The 18857-nt window shown below is 45.2% G+C and overlaps 6 non-coding genes across 6 annotated transcripts; all 6 read right to left on the bottom strand.

Moving 5' to 3' along the window:
* Window positions 1–740: 740 nt before the first annotated feature.
* LOC130341035 (U2 spliceosomal RNA) lies at window positions 741–928 on the bottom strand. The gene has a single exon (XR_008881048.1). It is a non-coding gene; the product is annotated as a U2 spliceosomal RNA (small nuclear RNA).
* Window positions 929–8115: 7187 nt separating this feature from the next.
* Window positions 8116–8306, bottom strand: LOC130341050 (U2 spliceosomal RNA). Its single transcript, XR_008881053.1, has one exon. It is a non-coding gene; the product is annotated as a U2 spliceosomal RNA (small nuclear RNA).
* A 2100-nt stretch (window positions 8307–10406) lies between these two features.
* On the bottom strand, window positions 10407–10597 carry LOC130341038 (U2 spliceosomal RNA). The gene has a single exon (XR_008881051.1). It is a non-coding gene; the product is annotated as a U2 spliceosomal RNA (small nuclear RNA).
* Window positions 10598–12678: 2081 nt separating this feature from the next.
* On the bottom strand, window positions 12679–12869 carry LOC130341023 (U2 spliceosomal RNA). Its single transcript, XR_008881038.1, has one exon. It is a non-coding gene; the product is annotated as a U2 spliceosomal RNA (small nuclear RNA).
* A 2091-nt stretch (window positions 12870–14960) lies between these two features.
* On the bottom strand, window positions 14961–15151 carry LOC130341026 (U2 spliceosomal RNA). Its single transcript, XR_008881041.1, has one exon. It is a non-coding gene; the product is annotated as a U2 spliceosomal RNA (small nuclear RNA).
* Window positions 15152–17239: 2088 nt separating this feature from the next.
* LOC130341014 (U2 spliceosomal RNA) lies at window positions 17240–17430 on the bottom strand. Its single transcript, XR_008881030.1, has one exon. It is a non-coding gene; the product is annotated as a U2 spliceosomal RNA (small nuclear RNA).
* Between the last annotated feature and the right edge of the window lie 1427 nt (window positions 17431–18857).

Raw genomic sequence — 18857 nt, 5'->3', positions numbered from 1 at the left:
AGTCTAAAGTATAGATCTCAAAGTCTGTGCACAGAATTTAGCAAGGGCCTCGCACCTTCTGATGCATCAGGTAGGTGCACAATAGCATAGCCTAACCCTCTGTACTTTGGTCTATATTGATGCGGGACATAGACAGCCAGCTGATGACCAATCCATTAGTGCAATGGATGGCTGGAAGCATTTGTCTTTGCCTTTGCAATACCACAGAAGCAATGCATGGTCAATGTACAGCAATGACACACCTGTGTGAACAGCCAGGAGACCCCCCCCCCCCCCCATGTTATGTTACATAGTTACATAGTTAGTACGGTCGAAAAAAGACATATGTCCATCAAGTTCAACCAGGGAATTAAGGGGTAGGGGTGTGGCGCGATATTGGGGAAGGGATGAGATTTTATATTTCTTCATAAGCATTAATCTTATTTTGTCAATTAGGAACATTCAGCACCCACCCGCTATCAAGGCAGCTGCCTATCATGTCATGCCCTACCTGCACAGGTGTACTGGCTACTCAAATGATCCAATTAAGGAGGCCATTTAGTCAGCAGCAGCAGAAGTCCTGTGCCTGGACGCTCCAACAGCGGCCAGACACAAGCAGAAGCAGAAGCAGCAGAAGCAGCAGCAGCACCACCTTTTGTTTTTTGGCTGCAGCAGCAGCAAGGCCCACAGGGCTGGCTAGCTGGCTAGCCAGCAAGCAGGTAGCAATGAAAGTAGGAATCTTTCTTTTTAACCCTGTAAGGGGGTGGTGCACTGTACCCGAAGATACTGCCATATCGGGTCAATGCATAGGGCGACGGAAGCAAGCTTCGAAATCGGCCCCCGTTCTCAAAAATCCATTTAATATATGGTCCCCAGATAGGGGACGTATCAGATATTAAACTGATAAGAACAGATTTTTTTTTTTTTTTTTTTTTTATTGAAAAGGAAATATACAATACATAACCAAGTAAATCATTCAAAAAATTACATATTCATCTGAAAACACATGAATAACACATATTTGACATATACAATATATACAGGAAGCATGTCTTTACATGTACATATAACAAAAAGCTTTCCCTTCATGACTTTCCCTCAGAAAAAATAAATTGCAGCGGATTCTGTCCCTCCAACTGTCCCTTCATATCAGGATATAATCTGTAAGAAAAGAAAAAGAAAGACAAATAAGAATACAATCATAACCAGTACTTCCATTTTTTGTGTTTCCAGATCCCCTCTGCATCATCAGAACCATAGTTTTTCCTATCACATAATACGTAAAGGTAAATTTTACCACGGATCATGCCCAGACATTCCTTCACACTTACTTCAGTTTGAGTGAAAATCCTAATATTCCTTACATCCCACAGAACCTCTTTTACACAATTTACTATGAACCATAACACTCTTGCCTTCTCTCTCTCCACTGCACACAAACCAAACATCATCATATTAAAGGATAAGATTTCAATTCCAGTAAGATTTTTAATTAGACCAGACATTTTTCTCCACACAGACTTCGCATAACCACACTCCCAAAACACATGTACATAATTCTCACATCCACCGCAACCATCCCTGGGACACACTTCACTGTCTACCAATCTCCTTCTCCTCTGAAATTCCCTTGTTGGCAGACACCCATGAGCTAACATCCAAGACAAGTCCTTTTGTTTATTTGTCAGTTCCTTGTGACTGACATTTTTCCACACTACCTTACAATCCTTCTCAGACAGACCTCCCACACATTCCACTGTTTCTCTCTGCTCCAACACTTTCATCACCTTCTTACTATCATTCCATTCAGTCACACATTCCAGATTATTTTTCCTGACACACCGCCCTATTCTCTGATAGAACCAAGGAACCTCAAAACTTACAGGTACCCTTAAGTCCCTTTCCATTAGCTTATATTTCAACAACACATTACCAGCCAAATACCTTACCATGCACCCAAACACACATTCCTTCTTACTTACAGCGAGACAAAAACTGACATACTTCACAGCCAGGAACACTTCCACATTCATCATTCCTTTCCCACCATGCATTCTGCTTTTCACCACCTTCCCACGACTCAATTTCTCCATCCTTGAATTCCATAAGAAAACAAAGATCTGTCTGATAATTCTTGCCAGACACCTATCCGGTGGAGGAAACACATAATTAACATAAAGCAAAATAGGAATTATAACAGCTTTAATAACCAGAATCCTTCCCTCAATCGATAAAGTCCTTAAAGACCAGAAGTTTATTTTATTCCCCACCCTCCCCAAAACCCTCTCCCAACTTTCTTTCCCATACAAATCATTATCAAACACCACCCCAAGCACTTCCACACCCCCCTCTCTCACAGGCCACTCGCACAACCCACTCTCTCCCCACCCCTCAAAAAATTTACAACCACTCTTCCCAACATTAAGCTTAAACCCACTCATTAAACAGAAACACTCAATCAATAACTTAGCACGCCTTACCCCTGCCATTGACTTACATACAACAGTAACATCATCCATGTAACCAATCACTCGCATATCCTTCCCATGACTACCAGGTATTTCTATACCCCGCATCACCTTATCTCTCCTAATCATCCCCAACAAAGGCTCAATCATACAAATAAAAAGAATTGGCGACAGGGGACACCCCTGCCGCACTCCAGATTTTATACTCACCTCCCTACTCAGAAAACCATTGACCTGAATCTTACTATAAATGTCCCTATACAAACATTCAATCCACTTCACCATTCTGTCCGGCACATTCATCCTCCTCAAAACCCTAAACAATAAATCATGCACCACCCTATCATACGCTTTTTCAAAATCCACCGTAACAACAGCCACACCTTGCTTCCTAGTTTTACAGTCCCACAATACATCCCTCAGACCTAACAGACATTCAGAAATCCTACGATCAGGCACTGTACACATTTGCTCCTCACCTACCATACAATCAATCACATCCTTTAACCTATTCGCAATAACTTTAGCAATAATTTTGTAATCACAATTCAAGAGCGCTATAGGCCTCCAATTTTTAAGATCCCTCTTATCCCCTTTTTTAAACAATAACACAGTCACACTCTCACTCATACTTTTAGATAACTTCCCTCTCCTAAGTACTTCCTTACACACCTCCCATACATAATCCCCTAACATATCCCAAAACACAAGATAAAATTCCACAGGCAAACCATCACTCCCTGCCACCTTTCCTTTCTTCATCCCATTCACAGCATCCTCCACCTCACTCTTCCTCACATCCTCTTCCATAAAGAACCCATCAATTTCATCCAAACGCTTATCCACATATCCCAAACATTCCTCCTCTAGAGTCACGTCCCGCTCCTTCTCCGTGAATAAATCAGAATAAAACTTCCACACTTCCTCTAACACCTCATCCTTACCAAAGACCTCTACCCCATCATTCGTAAAAACACTCATCATCTCAGTTTTTTTACTGAATGCCTTTTTAAAGAAAAATTTGCTACATTTCTCATCCTTCTCTTTCACTTCAACCCTAGCCTGTGCAATAATCTTCCTTCCATTCCTCTCCAGACACTCATTCACACTTCCACGAGCTTCCTCAATCTCCTTCTCAACACTCATCCCCAAACGCCTCAATTCATACAAATACTCTAACCTTCTTTGCCATCTCTCATACTCTTCTCTATCTTTCCTCCCTTTCTCACACCCTTTTTTAATAAAAAACCTTTTAGTCTCTAACTTCACCCACTCCCACCACTCAACCACACTATAAAATGCATCCTTCCTCAACACCCATCCATCAAAACGCTCCCTATATTCTTGTAATACACATTCATTATCCAATAAAGACACATTCAACTTCCAAACACCCTTTCCATACTCACTTAGACCACCACCTTTTACCACACACTCAATCCAGGCATGATCCGTGAACGGTAACCTCCTCCGTCTGAAATTAGAAACAGACATTAGTTTTGAGACAAAAATGAAATCAATACGCGAACTTGTATTGTTAGAAAAATATGTATAACCGATAGTACCATCATTATGGGCAACAAAGGAATCCTTTAACCCAAATAAATTTACAATCTCTTTAAGCTGCTTACTAGTACTGTCTAAACCAGACCCACCACCCACCGTAGTACTACTCCTATCCCCCTCTGTTATTATACAATTGAAATCCCCTATAAGGAACACATCATCCCTCCCACTCAAAAAGAAATATAATTTCTCAAACACCTCCCCTCTTTCCTTCCTCCCAGTTGGAGCATAAACATTAATTACTTTATATGTGAAACCCCTGAAAATAAAATGCACTAATAATACCCTACCCGGAACAATATGGACAACTTTTTTAACAACAAACTCATTACTTTTGAACAAAATCCCCACCCCCGAATTACGTTCCATTGAACCAGACCATACCGATTGCCCATAAGGCCAGGAGATATTTGGCTCCCCATCCAAGCAGCACTCCTGGAGACCTAGAACATCAAAAGAATATCTAGAAAGTAAATCAAAAATGGCGGATCTCCTTTCTAAAGATCTAATACTGCGGACATTTAGAGAACCAATTGTTAAACTCATTCAAACATTTGAAGGAAAAAAAGGAAATACAAAATCAAGCATTATCAAAAGGAGGCCTAGCCTTTCCCCGACCTCTACCCTTATTTTTTGCCTCCCCTTCCTTAAACTTAAGAGTCTTTGTCAATTTTTTGACTGAACATTCCTCCAAATAACCTGTGCCCAGGGAGGATAAAGAGGAGTCAGAATCAATCTGACATGACGACCCTCCACCTGCCTCCTCCCTTCCCGGGCTAGGAAAGTCCTCAATCCTTTGACTCTGAGGAGTCGGACAGTCATCCTCCGATTCTTCCACCGGCATCTTTCTCTTCAAGGATTCTTTGTCCACAGTCATCTCCTCTGGGGGATCAGAGGCCTCCGAAACAGATGCCCCCGAAACAGACTCCGCCTTCTCCCCCTCTGCCACCAAAGCATCCGGAACAGACCTAGAAATGGAAGGAAAAACAGGGGCAGACTCTGCTTCACTGGTCAGCACGCTAACCTCTGCATCGCCTGCCCTGGCAGCATGGGAGTCCTCAGGAACTGTCCCACCTCGAAGAGCCATTGCATATGATCGGGGTGCCCCGGACTGGTAAGTGGGGCAACTCCTAGCCAGGTGATCCGAAGAACCACAGAAATGACACTTGCGTTTCTCGGGACAGTCTGCAGTGCGGTGATCAGGCTTGTGGCAGTTCCTGCAAACCTGCCCGGTTGTACAGTTCTCTCTGGTATGACCAAAGCAAAAACAGTCCCGGCAAAAACTTGGCATCCCCGGGTAGTGCAGAAACCCCCTGTTGTTCCCTATCGCAAAGTTCTGCGGGGGGTGACAAAAACCTTCAGCACCACCCTCGGGGGCAGGCCTAAACTCCACCCAAAAACGTCTCATGCCTGTGAAAGTCCCCAGGATGTTATTTTTCCTCTCCGCACCAGAAACAGACACACAATACCTTCTTAGAAAGGTCTGGATCTCCTCATCCCGCACAAAAGGGTTGTACATATGCACTACCACTGGAACTTTCTTAGGCCGAGCCTCGCAGGAAATGAATCGGATCCCTTGTAGGTCAGGGTGAGAAGCATTCTCCTTACTCCGGTAGAGACAGGTACGGAGATCATCCAGGTTGTAGAAGGTCACGTCAAAGAATCCTTGGCTGGGAAAGACCTGGACACAGGAGATGGAAGCATGCGGCATCCTCAGCACTCCTTCCACGACCTTCTGCTGGACATGCAAAATCCCATAGGCACTCCTCTTTTCCTCCTCGATAAACAGCCGTACTGTATTAGGAGCGTTCGGCGCATTAGCCATCCTCTCCGGCAGACCCGTCCTCCGATGATCACCTTCCCGTTATCCTGGGACTAAGCCCTCTCCCCAATAGCAGCAGGTGGGTGAAGCCCAGGCAATAAACCTGGGCGATCCCACAAGGCCGAGGAGAGGGGTACCCGAATACCTTAGGGCAAGACACTTGATCTTAGCCAAAAGGCCGAGAAGCGATAACCGTGAAAGGGGCGGGCCCAACAAGGTGCCCTTCATGGGCACTATCACTGCTTGCTGTCAGGGAGGCTGCCAGACAATTTTCCATGCACACTCTGGGCTGGGGGGCAGTCAACCACCAGTACACACAGCAGAACCTAAACCCATACCATTATTGCTAAGCAGCAAGACAAGGGCCCATTGCACTCCCACGGGGCCTTTTTAAATGCAATCCATAACCCGGATTTGCCAGGAACCCTTCTTACTCCTCCTACTTGCATGTGACACTGGGCTTAGGATCTGCATAGGAAACACACACACAAGCACACACCTACCTTTGTTGCCTGCAGATGCCTCCTTGGCTGTCCCCAAACGGTATCAAACCAACACCCACGGGAAGCTGTAAGCATAGAGGACATGCCTGCACCCCATTGGACTTACCTGTGTGGGTTAAACCCGGGTTATTTGACAACCTATGGCGGTGATGGTTCTGCTCAGGCAGAGCAGTGCTGATGCTCCTCATAAAGCTGTCGCTGCTGTGAAGGTTCTAGGTGACATCACAAATCCCTATGGTTACATACACAACAAAGCTGGGTTGTTGTTGTTTACACTCTGCAAGGCCTGTGGAAGTGAGTGACATCATAGCACTGTAGTTCTGAGGGTTCTAGATGGATGCAACAATCTCCTGTTGCTTCTATGAAGGCCATAATAGACGACATCACCAAACAGCTCCATAGTCACATACACAGCAAAGGAGAGATGTTGTTTACACCTAGTGATGTCAGTGGTATTGAGTGACATCACAGCACAGTGCTAAGGCTCCTGGGCCTGGACACAGCAGCGGCTGCAATATCTCAACGGAGAATACGTTTATATATATGTGTGTGTGTGCGCGTATATATATATATATATATATATATATATATATATATATATATATATTCTCCGCCGAAATCACTTTTAAACCCATTTCCACCTTTTTTTCCCTTCTCTTCCTCTTACTTTTTTTTTCACGTTTTTTTACGTTTTTCTCCTTTTCGCCTCTTTTCTGGGCGTATTATTCTTCTTTTTCTTCTTTTTTTTCGTCTAATGCATACCCCATCAGTGCAGCAATGCTTATTCAATACCGCCAGCAGATGGAGACACTGGGGGATAATTTTCTAAGGATTTATACTGATTTTTCCTGTCTGAATTTGTCGCACAGAAAGTTGCAGGCCAAATATGTGTGACATTTCTGCGACTTTAGCTTCTAGAGCATTTTTACAACATTATACATAGGTGCTGAATACATAAAAAGCGACTGTTCAGCGGCAGACAAGTCGCATCGGCTGAAAGTAGGCCAGAATGTCAGTCCATGTTGGAGCAGGTTTAGATACAGTCTAAAGTATAGATCTCAAAGTCTGTGCACAGAATTTAGCAAGGGCCTCGCACCTTCTGATGCATCAGGTAGGTGCACAATAGCATAGCCTAACCCTCTGTACTTTGGTCTATATTGATGCGGGACATAGACAGCCAGCTGATGACCAATCCATTAGTGCAACGGATGGCTGGAAGCATTTGTCTTTGCCTTTGCAATACCACAGAAGCAATGCATGGTCAATGTACAGCAATGACACACCTGTGTGAACAGCCAGGAGACCCCCCCCCCCATGTTATGTTACATAGTTACATAGTTAGTACGGTCGAAAAAAGACATATGTCCATCAAGTTCAACCAGGGAATTAAGGGGTAGGGGTGTGGCGCGATATTGGGGAAGGGATGAGATTTTATATTTCTTCATAAGCATTAATTTTATTTTGTCAATTAGGAACATTCAGCACCCACCCGCTATCAAGGCAGCTGCCTATCATGTCATGCCCTACCTGCACAGGTGTGCTGGCTACTCAAATGATCCAATTAAGGAGGCCATTTAGTCAGCAGCAGCAGAAGTCCTGTGCCTGGACGCTCCAACAGCGGCCAGACACAAGCAGAAGCAGAAGCAGCAGAAGCAGCAGCAGCACCACCTTTTGTTTTTTGGCTGCAGCAGCAGCAAGGCCCACAGGGCTGGCTAGCTGGCTAGCCAGCAAGCAGGTAGCAATGAAAGTAGGAATCTTTCTTTTTAACCCTGTAAGGGGGTGGTGCACTGTACCCGAAGATACTGCCATATCGGGTCAATGCATAGGGCGACGGAAGCAAGCTTCGAAATCGGCCCCCGTTCTCAAAAATCCATTTAATATATGGTCCCCAGATAGGGGACGTATCAGATATTAAACTGATAAGAACAGATACTACACTTGATCTTAGCCAAAAGGCCGAGAAGCGATAACCGTGAAAGGGGCGGGCCCAACAAGGTGCCCTTCATGGGCACTATCACTGCTTGCTGTCAGGGAGGCTGCCAGACAATTTTCCATGCACACTCTGGGCTGGGGGACAGTCAACCACCAGTACACACAGCAGAACCTAAACCCATACCATTATTGCTAAGCAGCAAGACAGGGGCCCATTGCACTCCCACGGGGCCTTTTTAAATGCAATCCATAACCCGGATTTGCCAGGAACCCTTCTTACTCCTCCTACTTGCATGTGACACTGGGCTTAGGATCTGCATAGGAAACACACACACAAGCACACACCTACCTTTGTTGCCTGCAGATTCCTCCTTGGCTGTCCCCAAACGGTATCAAACCAACACCCACGGGAAGCTGTAAGCATAGAGGACATGCCTGCACCCCATTGGACTTACCTGTGTGGGTTAAACCCGGGTTATTTGACAACCTATGGCGGTGATGGTTCTGCTCAGGCAGAGCAGTGCTGATGCTCCTCATAAAGCTGTCTCTGCTGTGAAGGTTCTAGGTGACATCACAAATCCCTATGGTTACATACACAACAAAGCTGGGTTGTTGTTGTTTACACTCTGCAAGGCCTGTGGAAGTGAGTGACATCATAGCACTGTAGTTCTGAGGGTTCTAGATGGATGCAACAATCTCCTGTTGCTTCTATGAAGGCCATAATAGACGACATCACCAAACAGCTCCATAGTCACATACACAGCAAAGGAGAGATGTTGTTTACACCTAGTGATGTCAGTGGTATTGAGTGACATCACAGCACAGTGCTAAGGCTCCTGGGCCTGGACACAGCAGCGGCTGCAATATCTCAACGGAGAATACGTTTATATATATGTGTGTGTGTGCGCGTATATATATATATATGTATATATATATATATATATATATATATATATATATATATATATTTCTCCGCCGAAATCACTTTTAAACCCATTTCCACCTTTTTTTCCCTTCTCTTCCTCTTACTTTTTTTTCACGTTTTTTTACGTTTTTTCTCCTTTTCGCCTCTTTTCTGGGCGTATTATTCTTCTTTTTCTTCTTTTTTTTCGTCTAATGCATACCCCATCAGTGCAGCAATGCTTATTCAATACCGCCAGCAGATGGAGACACTGGGGGATAATTTTCTAAGGATTTATACTGATTTTTCCTGTCTGAATTTGTCGCACAGAAAGTTGCAGGCCCAATATGTGTGACATTTCTGCGACTTTAGCTTCTAGAGCATTTTTACAACATTATACATAGGTGCTGAATACATAAAAAGCGACTGTTCAGCGGCAGACAAGTCGCATCGGCTGAAAGTAGGCCAGAATGTCAGTCCATGTTGGAGCAGGTTTAGATACAGTCTAAAGTATAGATCTCAAAGTCTGTGCACAGAATTTAGCAAGGGCCTCGCACCTTCTGATGCATCAGGTAGGTGCACAATAGCATAGCCTAACCCTCTGTACTTTGGTCTATATTGATGCGGGACATAGACAGCCAGCTGATGACCAATCCATTAGTGCAATGGATGGCTGGAAGCATTTGTCTTTGCCTTTGCAATACCACAGAAGCAATGCATGGTCAATGTACAGCAATGACACACCTGTGTGAACAGCCAGGAGACCCCCCCCATGTTATGTTACATAGTTACATAGTTAGTACGGTCGAAAAAAGACATATGTCCATCAAGTTCAACCAGGGAATTAAGGGGTAGGGGTGTGGCGCGATATTGGGGAAGGGATGAGATTTTATATTTCTTCATAAGCATTAATCTTATTTTGTCAATTAGGAACATTCAGCACCCACCCGCTATCAAGGCAGCTGCCTATCATGTCATGCCCTACCTGCACAGGTGTGCTGGCTACTCAAATGATCCAATTAAGGAGGCCATTTAGTCAGCAGCAGCAGAAGTCCTGTACCTGGACGCTCCAACAGCGGCCAGACACAAGCAGAAGCAGAAGCAGCAGAAGCAGCAGCAGCACCACCTTTTGTTTTTTGGCTGCAGCAGCAGCAAGGCCCACAGGGCTGGCTAGCTGGCTAGCCAGCAAGCAGGTAGCAATGAAAGTAGGAATCTTTCTTTTTAACCCTGTAAGGGGGTGGTGCACTGTACCCGAAGATACTGCCATATCGGGTCAATGCATAGGGCGACGGAAGCAAGCTTCGAAATCGGCCCCCGTTCTCAAAAATCCATTTAATATATGGTCCCCAGATAGGGGACGTATCAGATATTAAACTGATAAGAACAGATACTACACTTGATCTTAGCCAAAAGGCCGAGAAGCGATAACCGTGAAAGGGGCGGGCCCAACAAGGTGCCCTTCATGGGCACTATCACTGCTTGCTGTCAGGGAGGCTGCCAGACAATTTTCCATGCACACTCTGGGCTGGGGGGCAGTCAACCACCAGTACACACAGCAGAACCTAAACCCATACCATTATTGCTAAGCAGCAAGACAGGGGCCCATTGCACTCCCACGGGGCCTTTTTAAATGCAATCCATAACCCGGATTTGCCAGGAACCCTTCTTACTCCTCCTACTTGCATGTGACACTGGGCTTAGGATCTGCATAGGAAACACACACACAAGCACACACCTACCTTTGTTGCCTGCAGATGCCTCCTTGGCTGTCCCCAAACGGTATCAAACCAACACCCACGGGAAGCTGTAAGCATAGAGGACATGCCTGCACCCCATTGGACTTACCTGTGTGGGTTAAACCCGGGTTATTTGACAACCTATGGCGGTGATGGTTCTGCTCAGGCAGAGCAGTGCTGATGCTCCTCATAAAGCTGTCGCTGCTGTGAAGGTTCTAGGTGACATCACAAATCCCTATGGTTACATACACAACAAAGCTGGGTTGTTGTTGTTTACACTCTGCAAGGCCTGTGGAAGTGAGTGACATCATAGCACTGTAGTTCTGAGGGTTCTAGATGGATGCAACAATCTCCTGTTGCTTCTATGAAGGCCATAATAGACGACATCACCAAACAGCTCCATAGTCACATACACAGCAAAGGAGAGATGTTGTTTACACCTAGTGATGTCAGTGGTATTGAGTGACATCACAGCACAGTGCTAAGGCTCCTGGGCCTGGACACAGCAGCGGCTGCAATATCTCAACGGAGAATACGTTTATATATATGTGTGTGTGTGCGCGTATATATATATATATATATATATATATATATATATATATATTTCTCCGCCGAAATCACTTTTAAACCCATTTCCACCTTTTTTTCCCTTCTCTTCCTCTTACTTTTTTTTCACGTTTTTTTACGTTTTTCTCCTTTTCGCCTCTTTTCTGGGCGTATTATTCTTCTTTTTCTTCTTTTTTTTCGTCTAATGCATACCCCATCAGTGCAGCAATGCTTATTCAATACCGCCAGCAGATGGAGACACTGGGGGATAATTTTCTAAGGATTTATACTGATTTTTCCTGTCTGAATTTGTCGCACAGAAAGTTGCAGGCCAAATATGTGTGACATTTCTGCGACTTTAGCTTCTAGAGCATTTTTACAACATTATACATAGGTGCTGAATACATAAAAAGCGACTGTTCAGCGACAGACAAGTCGCATCGGCTGAAAGTAGGCCAGAATGTCAGTCCATGTTGGAGCAGGTTTAGATACAGTCTAAAGTATAGATCTCAAAGTCTGTGCACAGAATTTAGCAAGGGCCTCGCACCTTCTGATGCATCAGGTAGGTGCACAATAGCATAGCCTAACCCTCTGTACTTTGGTCTATATTGATGCGGGACATAGACAGCCAGCTGATGACCAATCCATTAGTGCAATGGATGGCTGGAAGCATTTGTCTTTGCCTTTGCAATACCACAGAAGCAATGCATGGTCAATGTACAGCAATGACACACCTGTGTGAACAGCCAGGAGACCCCCCCCCCCCCCCCATGTTATGTTACATAGTTACATAGTTAGTACGGTCGAAAAAAGACATATGTCCATCAAGTTCAACCAGGGAATTAAGGGGTAGGGGTGTGGCGCGATATTGGGGAAGGGATGAGATTTTATATTTCTTCATAAGCATTAATCTTATTTTGTCAATTAGGAACATTCAGCACCCACCCGCTATCAAGGCAGCTGCCTATCATGTCATGCCCTACCTGCACAGGTGTGCTGGCTACTCAAATGATCCAATTAAGGAGGCCATTTAGTCAGCAGCAGCAGAAGTCCTGTGCCTGGACGCTCCAACAGCGGCCAGACACAAGCAGAAGCAGAAGCAGCAGAAGCAGCAGCAGCACCACCTTTTGTTTTTTGGCTGCAGCAGCAGCAAGGCCCACAGGGCTGGCTAGCCAGCAAGCAGGTAGCAATGAAAGTAGGAATCTTTCTTTTTAACCCTGTAAGGGGGTGGTGCACTGTACCCGAAGATACTGCCATATCGGGTCAATGCATAGGGCGACGGAAGCAAGCTTCGAAATCGGCCCCCGTTCTCAAAAATCCATTTAATATATGGTCCCCAGATAGGGGACGTATCAGATATTAAACTGATAAGAACAGATACTACACTTGATCTTAGCCAAAAGGCCAAGAAGCGATAACCGTGAAAGGGGCGGGCCCAACAAGGTGCCCTTCATGGGCACTATCACTGCTTGCTGTCAGGGAGGCTGCCAGACAATTTTCCATGCACACTCTGGGCTGGGGGGCAGTCAACCACCAGTACACACAGCAGAACCTAAACCCATACCATTATTGCTAAGCAGCAAGACAGGGGCCCATTGCACTCCCACGGGGCCTTTTTAAATGCAATCCATAACCCGGATTTGCCAGGAACCCTTCTTACTCCTCCTACTTGCATGTGACACTGGGCTTAGGATCTGCATAGGAAACACACACACAAGCACACACCTACCTTTGTTGCCTGCAGATGCCTCCTTGGCTGTCCCCAAACGGTATCAAACCAACACCCACGGGAAGCTGTAAGCATAGAGGACATGCCTGCACCCCATTGGACTTACCTGTGTGGGTTAAACCCGGGTTATTTGACAACCTATGGCGGTGATGGTTCTGCTCAGGCAGAGCAGTGCTGATGCTCCTCATAAAGCTGTCGCTGCTGTGAAGGTTCTAGGTGACATCACAAATCCCTATGGTTACATACACAACAAAGCTGGGTTGTTGTTGTTTACACTCTGCAAGGCCTGTGGAAGTGAGTGACATCATAGCACTGTAGTTCTGAGGGTTCTAGATGGATGCAACAATCTCCTGTTGCTTCTATGAAGGCCATAATAGACGACATCACCAAACAGCTCCATAGTCACATACACAGCAAAGGAGAGATGTTGTTTACACCTAGTGATGTCAGTGGTATTGAGTGACATCACAGCACAGTGCTAAGGCTCCTGGGCCTGGACACAGCAGCGGCTGCAATATCTCAACGGAGAATACGTTTATATATATGTGTGTGTGTGCGCGTATATATATATATATATATATATATATATATATATATATATATTTCTCCGCCGAAATCACTTTTAAACCCATTTCCACCTTTTTTTCCCTTCTCTTCCTCTTACTTTTTTTTCACGTTTTTTTACGTTTTTCTCCTTTTCGCCTCTTTTCTGGGCGTATTATTCTTCTTTTTCTTCTTTTTTTTCGTCTAATGCATACCCCATCAGTGCAGCAATGCTTATTCAATACCGCCAGCAGATGGAGACACTGGGGGATAATTTTCTAAGGATTTATACTGATTTTTCCTGTCTGAATTTGTCGCACAGAAAGTTGCAGGCCAAATATGTGTGACATTTCTGCGACTTTAGCTTCTAGAGCATTTTTACAACATTATAAATAGGTGCTGAATACATAAAAAGCGACTGTTCAGCGACAGACAAGTCGCATCGGCTGAAAGTAGGCCAGAATGTCAGTCCATGTTGGAGCAGGTTTAGATACAGTCTAAAGTATAGATCTCAAAGTCTGTGCACAGAATTTAGCAAGGGCCTCGCACCTTCTGATGCATCAGGTAGGTGCACAATAGCATACCCTAACCCTCTGTACTTTGGTCTATATTGATGCGGGACATAGACAGCCAGCTGATGACCAATCCATTAGTGCAATGGATGGCTGGAAGCATTTGTCTTTGCCTTTGCAATACCACAGAAGCAATGCATGGTCAATGTACAGCAATGACACACCTGTGTGAACAGCCAGGAGACCCCCCCCCCCCCCCCATGTTATGTTACATAGTTACATAGTTAGTACGGTCGAAAAAAGACATATGTCCATCAAGTTCAACCAGGGAATTAAGGGGTAGGGGTGTGGCGCGATATTGGGGAAGGGATGAGATTTTATATTTCTTCATAAGCATTAATCTTATTTTGTCAATTAGGAACATTCAGCACCCACCCGCTATCAAGGCAGCTGCCTATCATGTCATGCCCTACCTGCACAGGTGTGCTGGCTACTCAAATGATCCAATTAAGGAGGCCATTTAGTCAGCAGCAGCAGAAGTCCTGTGCCTGGACGCTCCAACAGCGGCCAGACACAAGCAGAAGCAGAAGCAGCAGAAGCAGCAGCAGCACCACCTTTTGTTTTTTGGCTGCAGCAGCAGCAAGGCCCACAGGGCTGGCTAGCTGGCTAGCCAGCAAGCAGGTAGCAATGAAAGTAGGAATCTTTCTTTTTAACCCTGTAAGGGGGTGGTGCACTGTACCCGAAGATACTGCCATATCGGGTCAATGCATAGGGCGACGGAAGCAAGCTTCGAAATCGGCCCCCGTTCTCAAAAATCCATTTAATATATGGTCCCCAGATAGGGGACGTATCAGATATTAAACTGATAAGAACAGATACTACACTTGATCTTAGCCAAAAGGCCGAGAAGCGATAACCGTGAAAGGGGCGGGCCCAACAAGGTGCCCTTCATGGGCACTATCACTGCTTGCTGTCAGGGAGGCTGCCAGACAATTTTCCATGCACACTCTGGGCTGGGGGGCAGTCAACCACCAGTACACACAGCAGAACCTAAACCCATACCATTATTGCTAAGCAGCAAGACAGGGGCCCATTGCACTCCCACGGGGCCTTTTTAAATGCAATCCATAACCCGGATTTGCCAGGAACCCTTCTTACTCCTCCTACTTGCATGTGACACTGGGCTTAGGATCTGCATAGGAAACACACACACAAGCACACACCTACCTTTGTTGCCTGCAGATGCCTCCTTGGCTGTCCCCAAACGGTATCAAACCAACACCCACGGGAAGCTGTAAGCATAGAGGACATGCCTGCACCCCATTGGACTTACCTGTGTGGGTTAAACCCGGGTTATTTGACAACCTATGGCGGTGATGGTTCTGCTCAGGCAGAGCAGTGCTGATGCTCCTCATAAAGCTGTCGCTGCTGTGAAGGTTCTAGGTGACATCACAAATCCCTATGGTTACATACACAACAAAGCTGGGTTGTTGTTGTTTACACTCTGCAAGGCCTGTGGAAGTGAGTGACATCATAGCACTGTAGTTCTGAGGGTTCTAGATGGATGCAACAATCTCCTGTTGCTTCTATGAAGGCCATAATAGACGACATCACCAAACAGCTCCATAGTCACATACACAGCAAAGGAGAGATGTTGTTTACACCTAGTGATGTCAGTGGTATTGAGTGACATCACAGCACAGTGCTAAGGCTCCTGGGCCTGGACACAGCAGCGGCTGCAATATCTCAACGGAGAATACGTTTATATATATGTGTGTGTGTGCGCGTATATATATATATATATATATATATATATATATATATATATATTTCTCCGCCGAAATCACTTTTAAACCCATTTCCACCTTTTTTTCCCTTCTCTTCCTCTTACTTTTTTTTCACGTTTTTTTACGTTTTTCTCCTTTTCGCCTCTTTTCTGGGCGTATTATTCTTCTTTTTCTTCTTTTTTTTCGTCTAATGCATACCCCATCAGTGCAGCAATGCTTATTCAATACCGCCAGCAGATGGAGACACTGGGGGATAATTTTCTAAGGATTTATACTGATTTTTCCTGTCTGAATTTGTCGCACAGAAAGTTGCAGGCCAAATATGTGTGACATTTCTGCGACTTTAGCTTCTAGAGCATTTTTACAACATTATACATAGGTGCTGAATACATAAAAAGCGACTGTTCAGCGACAGACAAGTCGCATCGGCTGAAAGTAGGCCAGAATGTCAGTCCATGTTGGAGCAGGTTTAGATACAGTCTAAAGTATAGATCTCAAAGTCTGTGCACAGAATTTAGCAAGGGCCTCGCACCTTCTGATGCATCAGGTAGGTGCACAATAGCATAGCCTAACCCTCTGTACTTTGGTCTATATTGATGCGGGACATAGACAGCCAGCTGATGACCAATCCATTAGTGCAATGGATGGCTGGAAGCATTTGTCTTTGCCTTTGCAATACCACAGAAGCAATGCATGGTCAATGTACAGCAATGACACACCTGTGTGAACAGCCAGGAGACCCCCCCCCCCCCATGTTATGTTACATAGTTACATAGTTAGTACGGTCGAAAAAAGACATATGTCCATCAAGTTCAACCAGGGAATTAAGGGGTAGGGGTGTGGCGCGATATTGGGGAAGGGATGAGATTTTATATTTCTTCATAAGCATTAATCTTATTTTGTCAATTAGGAACATTCAGCACCCACCCGCTATCAAGGCAGCTGCCTATCATGTCATGCCCTACCTGCACAGGTGTGCTGGCTACTCAAATGATCCAATTAAGGAGGCCATTTAGTCAGCAGCAGCAGAAGTCCTGTGCCTGGACGCTCCAACAGCGGCCAGACACAAGCAGAAGCAGAAGCAGCAGAAGCAGCAGCAGCACCACCTTTTGTTTTTTGGCTGCAGCAGCAGCAAGGCCCACAGGGCTGGCTAGCTGGCTAGCCAGCAAGCAGGTAGCAATGAAAGTAGGAATCTTTCTTTTTAACCCTGTAAGGGGGTGGTGCACTGTACCCGAAGATACTGCCATATCGGGTCAATGCATAGGGCGACGGAAGCAAGCTTCGAAATCGGCCCCCGTTCTCAAAAATCCATTTAATATATGGTCCCCAGATAGGGGACGTATCAGATATTAAACTGATAAGAACAGATACTACACTTGATCTTAGCCAAAAGGCCGAGAAGCGATAACCGTGAAAGGGGCGGGCCCAACAAGGTGCCCTTCATGGGCACTATCACTGCTTGCTGTCAGGGAGGCTGCCAGACAATTTTCCATGCACACTCTGGGCTGGGGGGCAGTCAACCACCAGTACACACAGCAGAACCTAAACCCATACCATTATTGCTAAGCAGCAAGACAGGGGCCCATTGCACTCCCACGGGGCCTTTTTAAATGCAATCCATAACCCGGATTTGCCAGGAACCCTTCTTACTCCTCCTACTTGCATGTGACACTGGGCTTAGGATCTGCATAGGAAACACACACACAAGCACACACCTACCTTTGTTGCCTGCAGATGCCTCCTTGGCTGTCCCCAAACGGTATCAAACCAACACCCACGGGAAGCTGTAAGCATAGAGGACATGCCTGCACCCCATTGGACTTACCTGTGTGGGTTAAACCCGGGTTATTTGACAACCTATGGCGGTGATGGTTCTGCTCAGGCAGAGCAGTGCTGATGCTCCTCATAAAGCTGTCGCTGCTGTGAAGGTTCTAGGTGACATCACAAATCCCTATGGTTACATACACAACAAAGCTGGGTTGTTGTTGTTTACACTCTGCAAGGCCTGTGGAAGTGAGTGACATCATAGCACTGTAGTTCTGAGGGTTCTAGATGGATGCAACAACCTCCTGTTGCTTCTATGAAGGCCATAATAGACGACATCACCAAACAGCTCCATAGTCACATACACAGCAAAGGAGAGATGTTGTTTACACCTAGTGATGTCAGTGGTATTGAGTGACATCACAGCACAGTGCTAAGGCTCCTGGGCCTGGACACAGCAGCGGCTGCAATATCTCAACGGAGAATACGTTTATATATATGTGTGTGTGTGCGCGTATATATATATATATATATATATATATATATATATATATATATATATATATTTCTCCGCCGAAATCACTTTTAAACCCATTTCCACCTTTTTTTCCCTTCTCTTCCTCTTACTTTTTTTTCACGTTTTTTTACGTTTTTCTCCTTTTCGCCTCTTTTCTGGGCGTATTATTCTTCTTTTTCTTCTTTTTTTTCGTCTAATGCATACCCCATCAGTGCAGCAATGCTTATTCAATACCGCCAGCAGATGGAGACACTGGGGGATAATTTTCTAAGGATTTATACTGATTTTTCCTGTCTGAATTTGTCGCACAGAAAGTTGCAGGCCAAATATGTGTGACATTTCTGCGACTTTAGCTTCTAGAGCATTTTTACAACATTATACATAGGTGCTGAATACATAAAAAGCGACTGTTCAGCGACAGACAAGTCGCATCGGCTGAAAGTAGGCCAGAATGTCAGTCCATGTTGGAGCAGGTTTAGATACAGTCTAAAGTATAGATCTCAAAGTCTGTGCACAGAATTTAGCAAGGGCCTCGCACCTTCTGATGCATCA

Source organism: Hyla sarda, unplaced genomic scaffold (genome assembly GCF_029499605.1).
Source record: "Hyla sarda isolate aHylSar1 unplaced genomic scaffold, aHylSar1.hap1 scaffold_610, whole genome shotgun sequence".
NCBI lineage: Eukaryota > Metazoa > Chordata > Amphibia > Anura > Hylidae > Hyla > Hyla sarda.
This window is presented reverse-complemented; position numbering and strand designations above follow the sequence as displayed.